The sequence below is a fragment of the Elephantulus edwardii genome, unplaced genomic scaffold (genome assembly GCF_000299155.1).
Source record: "Elephantulus edwardii isolate Elephantulus edwardi_28Jun2011 unplaced genomic scaffold, EleEdw1.0 scaffold00221, whole genome shotgun sequence".
In the NCBI taxonomy this organism is placed as follows: Eukaryota; Metazoa; Chordata; class Mammalia; order Macroscelidea; family Macroscelididae; genus Elephantulus; species Elephantulus edwardii.
The window spans coordinates 4,391,023-4,402,334 of record NW_006399971.1 but is presented as its reverse complement, the minus strand read 5'-3'; positions in this window follow the sequence as shown (position 1 = coordinate 4,402,334).

The following is an 11,312-nucleotide window of genomic DNA, read 5'->3' as shown; positions in this document are numbered from 1 at the left end:
TGTTTCCAACTCCTTGCTATTGTGAACAGAGCTGCAATAAACATGGGTGTGCATCTCTATGTTGTTAAGTGCCATCGAGTTGTAGATGAGTGATAGTGACCCTATGAACAAAAGTCCTTGACACTTGCGTGACTTTTATCCTTTCTTCAGGCTCATAGGGTTTCCTGAGGCAAGGAAATGATAGGGTTTTTAAAAAACTTGCTTTGTTTCCTGTTAAGCCCTCCTGTTAAGCCCTCTTAGAACCAACTCAGTGGCAGTGGGCAATGCCTCTAAGCTCCTTGAATGACTGAAGGAGAACTGATGTCTTTGAAATATGATAGATACTGATATAGAATATGGAATGTACATACCCTGGATGGCCAAAAGAACAAAATAAATTTGACTTAAGAGAAACCAGTGAAAATGCTCCTTAAAAATGAAGATGATAAAAACTGGTTGTTAGAGGGTCAAAAAAGACAAAGAGTCAGGGAGCTCTGGTGACCTAATAGAAAGAAGCTGTGCTGCAATCCCGAAGGCACGTGCGATTCGTATCCACCAGATGCTCTGGTAGAGAAGGAGGGACAATCTCCTCCTGTGCCAGTCAGATCTGATTCGACAATACACAACAAGAAAGAAAAAAAAGAGGAAGACTAACAATGAGATGGATTTACTAACTGGCTAGAAAAAGAGGTTCAAACACAGCAGCAATTGTGAGGATGGTGTTGTGAGGATATATTATTTCATGTGCACCTAACAGCAATTAGCCATGCTGACTTCAATTTTTTTCCCAAAAACTCAGTTACCCTATGAACAACAGATCAGAACCCTGATTAACCTATGTCATTCTTATAATCGCTAATATACTTGAGCTACTTGTTAAAGTCACTGTGTGAATCCATCTCCTTGAGGGTTTTCCTCTTTCCCTGACCCTCTATGTTTCCAAGCATGGCGTGTTTTTCCAAGGACTGGCTGCTCATAACAACATACCTAAAATATGTAGGACAATTTCATCATCCTTGTCTCTAAGGGGCACTCTGGTTGTACTTTCTCCAAGACATTTGTTTCTTCTTTTGACTGTCTGTGGAATATTCAGTACTCTTTTCCAATACCACAACTCAAAGGCATAGATTCTTCTTCTGTCATGCTTGCTAATTGTCCAAACTTCAGATGCATAGAAATTGAAAACACCATGTCCTGGATCAAGTGCACTAAGGAGTGCACCTTAGTGCTCTCTATCCTAATTTTAAACTGATATTGTTGCTCTTTCGCACTTTGGAGAGATATTGACAGCGAATTTCCCCAATGCTCCATAGCTTTCTTGACTGCTGTTACCAGTGGTGATGATTGTGGATATCTTTGTCTTTAGCCCTTTGGAGAGGTGCTTTACAGATATAGTTAGCTCTCCTTTAATTACAGCCATCTTTATCTTCCTTTTAATGGAACACTTATTATTGAAGAACAGATGAGTTGTAGTATAACTTCAAGGTTACCATGCATGAAGAAAGCAAAAGACACAGGAAAAGACCAAACTGTATGGCAGAAGAGACTCTGAAAATTGCAATAGAATGTTGTTGTTAGGTGTCAAGTACAAGCCATAGCAACTCTATAAACAATTGACCTGAACTTTGTCTTATCCTTTGCCATTGTCATCACTGTACCAAAATGAATTGGTCAATACTGAAACTCCTCAGAAAGTAGCATGTAATTAAAAGTCAGTAGCAATGGGGGAAGTGATACTGAAGGCATCGTCAAAAATATGGCCCAAGGAACTGATGGAATATTAATTGACATATTTCAACTAACAGATGCAGCCCTGGATGTGCTCACTAGTATATGCCAAGAGATTTGGAAGACAGCTCTGCTTGATTGACTGGAAGAGAGTCATATTTACTCCCATTACAAAAAAAAAAGTGATCCAAGAGACTGTGGAAATTAATAAACAATATCATTAATATCCTATGCTAGCAAAATCTTGATGAAGATTATTTTAAAATGGCTAGAAAAGTGCAGTGACAGAGAACTGCCAGAAACTCAAGATGATTTCTGTAGAAGCTGTGAAATGAGGGATAACCTTGCTGATGTTATGGATCTTGGCTGAAACCAGAGAATACCAGAAAGATATTTACTTGTGCATTGTAGACTATGCAAAGGCATTTGACTATGCGGATCATAACACATCATAGCAAACATTGAGAAGAACGGGAATCCAAGAACACTTAATTGTGCTCATGTGAAACTTATACCTAGATCAAGAAGCTGACTGAACAGAACAAATAAAGGAACACTGTGTGATTTAAAATCAGGAAAGGTGTGCATTATATTCTTTTTCCATACCTATTCCATCTATGTGCTGAAGAAATAATTCAAGAAGCTTGACTATATAAAGAAATGTGACATCAAGATTGAGGAAGACCCATAGACAACTTGTGTTATGCAGAATCACATAACAATACTTTCTGAAAGTGAAGAGAACTTGAAACAGTTGCTGCTAAAAAACCAAAGATTACAGCCTTCAATCTGGATTCCACTTCCACATTGAGAAAACAAAAGTCCTTACCACTGGACCAACTGGCAATATTGTGATGTTGTTTGTTGTTATGTACCATTGAGTTGACTACAACTCATAGTAACCCTATGCACAATAGCTCTGAACCCTGCTCTTTCCTGAGCCAATCTCACTGTCTCTGACACATCTACCTGCTTTACCCCAGTTACTGAGTCAATCCATCAGTCCATCCATCCATCCAACCATCCATCCATCCATCCATCCATCCATCCATCCATCCATCCATCCATTCATCCATCCATCCATCCATCCATCCATCCATCCATCCATCCATCCATCCATCCAGGGTCTTTCTCTCCTGCACTGTTCCTCTACCACTCTCCAAGCACAGTGCCCTTCTCCAGGGACTGGTCCCTCCAATATACCCAAAGTATGTGAGATAGAGCCTCAAAATCTTTGTTGCCATATGGCAGGTTGGTTTCACCCTCTCCAGGACAGATTTGTTTGTTCTCTTGGCATTCCATGGTCTGTTCAGAAGTCTTAACCTGCACCACAACTCTAAGGCATCAATTCCTTTTCTGATGCATAGCAAGTAATTGCAAAGACTATGGCCTGGATCAGGCACACCTTAATCTCTAGACTGACATTGTTGCTCTTCAACGTTCTAGAGAATGCCTAATAGCAAATTTTCCCAATGAAATTCATCTTTTGATTTCTTGATTGTTGCTGCCAAGGGTGTTGATTGTGGAATCTACCAAGCTGAAGTTGTTAACAAAATCAATTTCTCCATCTATCATGGTGCTGCCAATTGGCAGTGGTGAGAATCTTTGTTTTCTTGAGGTTAAGCTTCAGTCCATATTGCAGACTACAGTACTAGACCCTCTGCAACAAATGCTTCAAGCCCTACTCAGTTTCAGGAAAAAAAAAATCAAATATTGTGATAGATGGAGAAAAGATTGAAGTTGTCAAGGATTTAATTTTACTTGGATCTATAGTCAACATCCATGTTAACAGTAGTCAAGAAATCAAAAGACATGTTGCACTGGGGAAATATACTGTCAAGGATCTCTATCCAGAGTGCTAAAGAGCAAGGATATTAAAGAGTAAGGTGTGCCTCATTGAAACCATGGGTTTTTAATTACTTGCTATACATCTGAAAGATGGACAGTGAGTAAGGAAGAATCAAAAGAATATGAATCAATGCCTTTGAGTTGTGGTGTTGGAGAAGAGTACTAATCCATGTATTGTCAAAAGAACAAACACGTATGTCTTGAAAGAAGTGCAACCAGAATGCTCCTTAGAGGCAAAGATGGTGAAACTTCATTTCACATTGCGCATGCTGTCAGGAGGGGCTAGTTCTTGGAAAATGGCAGGATACCGGGAAAGATAGAAAGTCAGAGAAAGAGAGGAAGACCCCCAACAAGCTGGACTGACATGTTCTTGCTCTTGCTTTCTTTTTCTGCTGACAGCATGCTGTAAGGTTTGCGTTCACGCCTGCCTTTCAAGGGGTCCTTTACCCCCTTTCCTTCTTTTTCACTTTTAACTCTTTTGTGTGGTCTACGTTGTACTAGTTATACCTTTGTCTTATTATATCAATAAAACATTTTCACTTGTTTTGCGGGGGAAAAAAAAGATGGAGTGAGAGATACGTAACTGTAAGAACGGGTTCAAACACATCAGAGGTGATGAGGATTGTGGAGGACAGGGCAAGGTTCAGATTTGTTGTTCGCTGAGTAGCTGTGAGTCATACCCAACCTGATAGCACCTAACAACAATTCCTTTCCTGCAGAACGCTATTCCACTGTGGAAAATGATCTAGGGGGTAATAGAATGGCACACTAGATTAAAATATATTCTATTAGAAACCTTTTTTTTTAAATAAGAAGACATAGACAAATAAAGACAAATCATTCCAGAATGAGAGAAAACATCAGTATATTTGTTGTGGTGGTGGTATGCTGTCGAGTTGGAATTAACTCATATCTGACCCTCCAGTGGACTTTCAGAGGCAGTAAATCGCATGGGAGGAGATTACCCATCCTTCTTCCGTGGAGCAATTTCTGAATTCAAACCGCCTGCTTTTTGGGATTGCAGTACAGCTGCTTACCACTAGGCCAACAGAGCTTCCCTGTACATTCTGTAAAAACCCTTTTTATTAAAACAAACAGAAAAAAAAATTATTTCATGATGAGGGAAGACATCCACATATTTAGATATATAAAGTGTAGACTGAAAAGGTTTACTGGATTGGTTCTGGAGTTTCCATCTAAAAAAGTTTCCAACAAGCTAAATCAGAGGTATGATTCTTGGAAAACATTAATCACACACCTATGCAAATACCTAATTTTCCTTGCAAGCTCTGAGGGTGGACTATTCCACTCTAGGCTTCCATAGCAGTTGTAATCCACTTTTAACTCCGAGGACAAAGCCACATGGCTGGCTTACTTGTAATAAGGAACTCAAATGGGCTCTGAATTTCAGACTCCTTCTATAAACCAAGTGCTTCAGAATTTAAGCTCTAACATGACAATCAGGAGGAAGGTTATCTCCAATTGGCTTTGTTTATGGTTTATTTATTTATTCAGGATTAATCTTTTCTATTTTTGTTTTTTATATTTTTTAAACTTTTTTATTTTTTAATTTTTTTAGGATTAGTCTTACGGGTTGAATTGCTTCCTCCCAAAGTATTTATTTTTTAATCCTAAAGTCTATGCCTGTGGCTATAATTCCATTTTGAAAAGGGATGTCTTTGTTGTATTAATAAGATAGCATTAGTATAGGGTATATTTTGAGTTGAAACCTACCTGTGATTCATAGTTGATCCTCCAGCTTGGTTTTTTTTTTTTAAATTTTAATTTAGTTTGTTTATTTTTCATTTCAATGAATATCTACAGAGATTTTGGAATTCCATTCATTCATTGTTGCACCCTTCTCCCCGCACAAACCCCTCCCCCCATCCCCACCTTTGCTCTTCTCCTTGAAAAGCAAAAGAAAAACTCCCTCATTGGTACACAACCCCACCCCCCGCACCTCCCCAAACCCCACCTCCTACCCCCAAATATAATCCACTCTGCAACCCTCATTGCGTACTCCTACGATAAAAATAATCTCCTAAAATAGAATACTTTTAGACTATTCTCTCGCGACCCAGCCAGCTTGTTTTCAGAGGCAGTAAATCTCATGCGAGGAGACCGCCCATTTTTCTCCCTTGAAGTTGCTGGTGGATTCAAACCTTTGGACTGACAGTGCAACTCTTTACCGCTAAGCCAGCAGAGGTCTCTCTTTTGAGAATAAGAGCAAAAAACGATTGAGAGGCAAAGAGGAAGAAAGAGGGATGCCAACCCATACGCAGATTGCCCGGGAGTAGAGCCGATGGAGAAAGTCTTCCACTAGCTCCGGCACCCTGTATTTGGACTTCTAACCTCCTAAATGAGAAGCTTTGTGGAAAAAAAGAGGTTCTGGTGGCATTCTGGATAAAGAATTCAGCTGCTAACAAAAAGGTCAGTGGGTTAAACTTATCATTCTGTTCAAGGGGAAATGATGTTTATGTAAAGATTTACAGCCTTAGATGGTTCTACTTTGTCTTATGGGGTCCTTTTGAATTAGAATTGACTCAATGGCAGTGAGTTTAAACTGTGAGAAAATGAATTTTATTCAAGATGCCCACTTGAGATAGTTCTGTTCTAGATAACTAAGATAGTTAGGGTCTCATCCCTGCGGTTGACGCCCAGCATTTAGGTTAACTAAGTTTCCTTGTCAGTTTGTTTCTGGGAGTTTCTCAAAGATTTTTCTGATTCTTATTCTGAAATTCTCTCTGAAGATTTCTTTTTCTTTTCTTTTTAGAAAAAAAGGAAAACCAAACCAAAGCACCTTATCTCTAATTTCTGTTGAAGTTTCACCTGAGTGAGTTGTAGCTTAAAGAGCCATAGGCAGTGGGGATTTGTCAATTGGCAGGTCTAGTAGATGAGGCACTGTTGGAAGGACAGGACAGAACCTGGAAGGAAGTGAGTTTTATATTTGTGCCACAGTTGGGAAGCAGTTCCAAATGGAGAGCTGAAAGAACAGGGCACCCACACTGTAAGTCCAAATAAAGAGCATGTAATCCAGAAAGTGACTTCAATGTCTGCAAGGCCCTCACTTCCCAGAGAATGTTCAGGGAAGTTTTCTCCTTTTTGATAAGTCTTTGAGTGATCTTGACTTGCTCAAGGACACAGCTTGAAGTAAGACCTCCCAAATTGCACTCACTCAGCTCTTTGCCTAGTTGTGACTTGACTGGCTCTTGCCTCGCCTCGCTTCACCTGACCTACTGATTACAATTGTCTTCAGCTGTCTGTCTCTCTCTATGCTGGCAGCTCCTTGGGAACTATTTATCTTTGCTCCTCAGGGTTTGACACTTAATAGGCTCTAAATCAATCCTTCAGTCTGGTCAGGTCTCCCCCAGAAGTTTGTAGAGAAAGTGGGAAGAATGTACTGGAAGCTAAGCAGAGGTTGCTGTAATTTTAACTGTCTGATTCAAACAAAGGTTCACTTAGACTCTGTGGTAGAGTATTCCTGGGCTTCATCTAACTTCTGCAGACCAGAAGAGCTGTGGAGCCTGTAGATAAAAGGTTGGATGGTTGTTGTTTACCATCAAGTCAGAGATGACCCATAGCTGACCCCCAGGCAGGTTTTCAGAGGCAGTTAATTACATGGGAAGAGATTGCACTGATATGGGGAGGGACCGGCTGTAAGAACAGAAATAGATCTCCTAGAAGTGGTGGTTCAAATGGGAGAGGAATGTAGCAGGATTTAAGTGGCTAAAAACCCACCAGAATGGTTCCTCTTGAGAAAACAGTGAAACAGTAAAATTTGAATATGTTTTACTTGAGCCAAATCCATACTGTATTCCTTATTCTTCAAAATCACTCTGTAGTTTTGGCTGTGCAAATCAGTTTGTTTTTTAAAATTCCTAAATTTTGGCTGTTTTAATCAGTTAAAAAAAACACCATTAAATTGCCCTGACCTGTAGAGAATAAAGCTGACAGAATTTGCTAACAGATTAGTTTGGGATGGGTTAGGTTAGTGGACTTAAAGAAGAAATCAGAGAAAACAAGAGAAAGTTTAATGCAGCTTTATTAAAGGGGGGGAGGAGGTGTAAGGGGAGTTCCCGGGTGAGTTCCTCATCCTGGAGAGGCAGAATGGGAAGCCACACTGTGAACTTACTGGGGAGGATTTTTATAAACCGAGTCTTTAGGGAGGGACATTCCATTCTGATTTATGAGCCACCTGCTAGCTTAGCCAGGCAGGCAAGGTCATTTGCCTTCTTATCTGAAGCAGGCAAGGCCGTTTTCTTATCTTCAACAGCAAGGCCATCAACATTTGAGTTCTGAATTCTTCATTCTTCTCTTTGGCTTTGCCCAGACTAACATCTTAGACTCTTTTTAGTGATAAAACAGGGCGACGTATCTTTCTTTGGGCTACTTCCTGCTGAACAGGGGTGACGATCTGGGGGTTCAGAGCCTGGAGTGAGTCAGTCTGGGATTAGTGGCCAGGGGAGAATTAACGTGGTCATCTTCTTGATCCTGTGAAGTAAAAACTTAAAGAGACATGGAGCGATTAATAACAGTATGCTTATGATTACTATTGGTCTTAGAGAAGGAAAATTTAAGTTAGAGATGAGTTTTTTCATTAATTTGGGAGAAGGCTTATGGTTGAATTCTGTATAGAGTCTTATTACATCAAAAGTGTTGTCCTGGTTTAGCTACAGTATGCTTGTTTATGCTGGCATTGTGTATACAGTTTTCATGTTTCACTGCAGAGGCTGTTCTTATCAGGCTTTGGCTTTCAGAAGGGAATGTGTTCTTGAATGGTGGAACAGTCAGTTTGGGCTGATGGAATGGCTTGAGGTGTTTTGGTGGAGTGTGGTTTAGAGAAATTGATTGATACTGCGGCTAGCAAAGGTCGTTGTAAAGAGACACACATTTAACAATGAGAAAGGTTGGTTGCCATTTGACTTTGGTTAAGGAATAGTAAGGTGCAGGTGCCCTGGATAATTTAGAACCAAGTTGGAGCCTGCATAGTTTGTGGCTCTCCAGAGGCTTGTTGTATCATTGTCTGCTTAGCTTGGAGAATGTTACTGGAGGCTTCTACTTGGGTATTGGCATTTAGAGCATAGGAAATTTACTTAGTGAGGGGAACATGTTTGACTTGGGAAGGTGGTGTTAATGGGGGTCACCCATGACTTTAATAGCTGTGGAAGTGGTTAGGGTGACTGCACAGGGCCTGCTTCAGTGTGGTAGGAGAGGCTTGGGTGCCTGTTGTTTGATGAGAATGGTGCTTCTGAAGTGACTTTAGTGGCTTGGTCCAGACCTTTAGACGAGAGTTTGGGTATACAGTGATGTGAGTGTTTTTCAGAGTAATTGTTTAAGGAGGGAGAGTTAAGGCACAATGCCAAAAGAAGGCGTTTGGTGAGCAAGTTATGGTTTAGCAGAAGTAGTTGGCTGTACATCAGATGGAAGGAATTTAGAAAGGAAGGTGAACACAGAGTATTGTTCAGGTACAGGCTAAGGCAATAGGAAGTAAAGTAACTTGTGTAACTTGACAGTCACTTTAGTGAGATAGGACTTAATGAGTCTGTATATGTGCTTTGTTTTGCCTGAAGACTGCGAGTGATAGGGAAGGTGAACAGAGTGTTGTTCAGGTACAGGCTAAGGCAATAGGAAGTAAAGTAACTTGTGTAACTTGACAGTCATCCTGGAGAGGCAGAATGGGAAGTCACACTGTGAACTTACTGGGGAGGATTTTTATAAACAGAGTCTTTAGGGAGGGACATTCCATTCTGATTTATGAGCCACCTGCTAGCTTAGCCAGGCAGGCAAGGTCATTTGCCTTCTTATCTGAAGCAGGCAAGGCCATTTTCTTATCTTCAACAGCAAGGCCATCAACATTTGAGTTCTGAATTTTTCATTCTTCTCTTTGGCCCTCTTTGCCCAGACTAACAGCATGTGACAGGAAAGAGTTAAGGATGACATCAAGACACTGAATGACATAAAGAAACATGGGAGTTATCTTTATTTGGAATGGGGAAAGCAAGCCCATTGTGTGAAGGGTGGAACATCAGGTGCTCAACATGTCTAGGTTATGTTTGCAATGCCAGCCATCCAAGTAAAAGACACCTCCCTTTCTAAGCCATTATCACTCTTGCCTAGATGAGAGAGAATATTTTCTGATCTATCTTCCTATACCTGATTCTTTGCATTCAATCTACTAATTTTCCAACTTATGCTAAGAGGATACTTTAGTGAAAATAGGATATGAATAGTGGTATGACCAATCTTCCATGGCCTCCTATTATCTTCTCGACTTCTTGGCTCCTTCTAAGGGCTCATAGCCCATCCTAGTCTGTATGTCACAAATATCTTCTCCATTCCTGTTTGATCCCAAGTTTGCTACCTTTACAACTTTTCATGCTCTTTCTTGCCTCTGTAGTGTTGTCTGAGCCTTTCTTTCTCTTTTCTCCTTGATTCTCTAGCATAGTCAGAACCTTAAACTAACTTTTTATATTAATGGCCCCTTTTTCTTTTTTTTTTCTATAATTATATTTTATTAATTTTCATAAACATTTAGGTCCCTTTTTCTTAAGAGCATAAGTCGTATTGGAGTACAACTCTTCCTGCTTAAGTATACATTTTAGTTTTCCTAATAATATCTATAAAAGCATTTTCAAATAAAGCCACCTTTATAGATATGGAGTGGGTAATCTTTCTGAGAAATTGTAGGGTCAGAATTGACTCAACATAACATTGAGTTTGGGACTTAGGAAGGAGGAAGACATGATCAAGAGATAACAGTATTGTACAAGCTATTTCCTGAGATCAATGTGTTGTCAGCTTGCATGCAGGAGTTGATGTTCTATAGCAGGATGTCAGTGAAAGTACAGGGAGCTATCAAATGCAGATGAGATTAGGGAAACCCTAGGGGAGAGGAGAGAAAAGGGGAAGATATATGTTCTTAGATGACCTTCCTTTGCAGCAAGGAAGATGGGGAATCTCTGGGTCAGAAAACACCAACGAGCAGCAGTACTGTGGCATTCTTACAGCCAAGTTTAACCTTATCTGGAGCCCCAGCATGGCTCAAATGGTTATCAAGCTTGGCTACTAGCTTAAAGTTTGGAGAGTCAAGTTCACCCAAAAGTATCTTGGAAAAAAGGCCTAGCAAGCAACACCTGAAGAAGCCACCATTCAAAAGTCTGCTTTGTTACACATGGTGTCATCACCATGAGCTGGAGTCAATTCAGTGACAACTGACATAGCACTGATTATCTTATCCATGTTAGCAGATGCTGGGGAGTAGTTTTACAGATAGGAGAAGCAGGAAAGGCTCTGTAAGTTGTCATAAGCCATCGATTTGCCTGAGACTCATAGTGGCCCTATGTAAATCAGCTTTGAACCCTGCCTTATCTCAAGCCAAAAAATGTGTTTATTTGGGCCTCCCCCCAACCTGGAATTAAATAAATGAAAATAAATTAAACTTGGAGTTTGGTATTGGTAAACTTTTGGGGGCTAATGGGATCCAATCTGTTAGGAAGAAACAACCTAGGGCCAATATAGGGACACAAATCAACCTAAAAGAACTGTGGTGAAATCTGTGAATGAACAATTTTATCAGATATCTATATATAGGCTAAACTCTGTTCCCTGAAAGTAGGACCACAAGTGCCCTGAGTACCAGTCCATCTGGGCTTTTGCTGTCAGAGGCTCCTGTGAATGGCTAATGTCCCTCCGTTTCTCCTGCCTGATTTTGATGAGGTTATTGTGCTGCCCTCTGGGTCTCACCTGCTCCTTATATC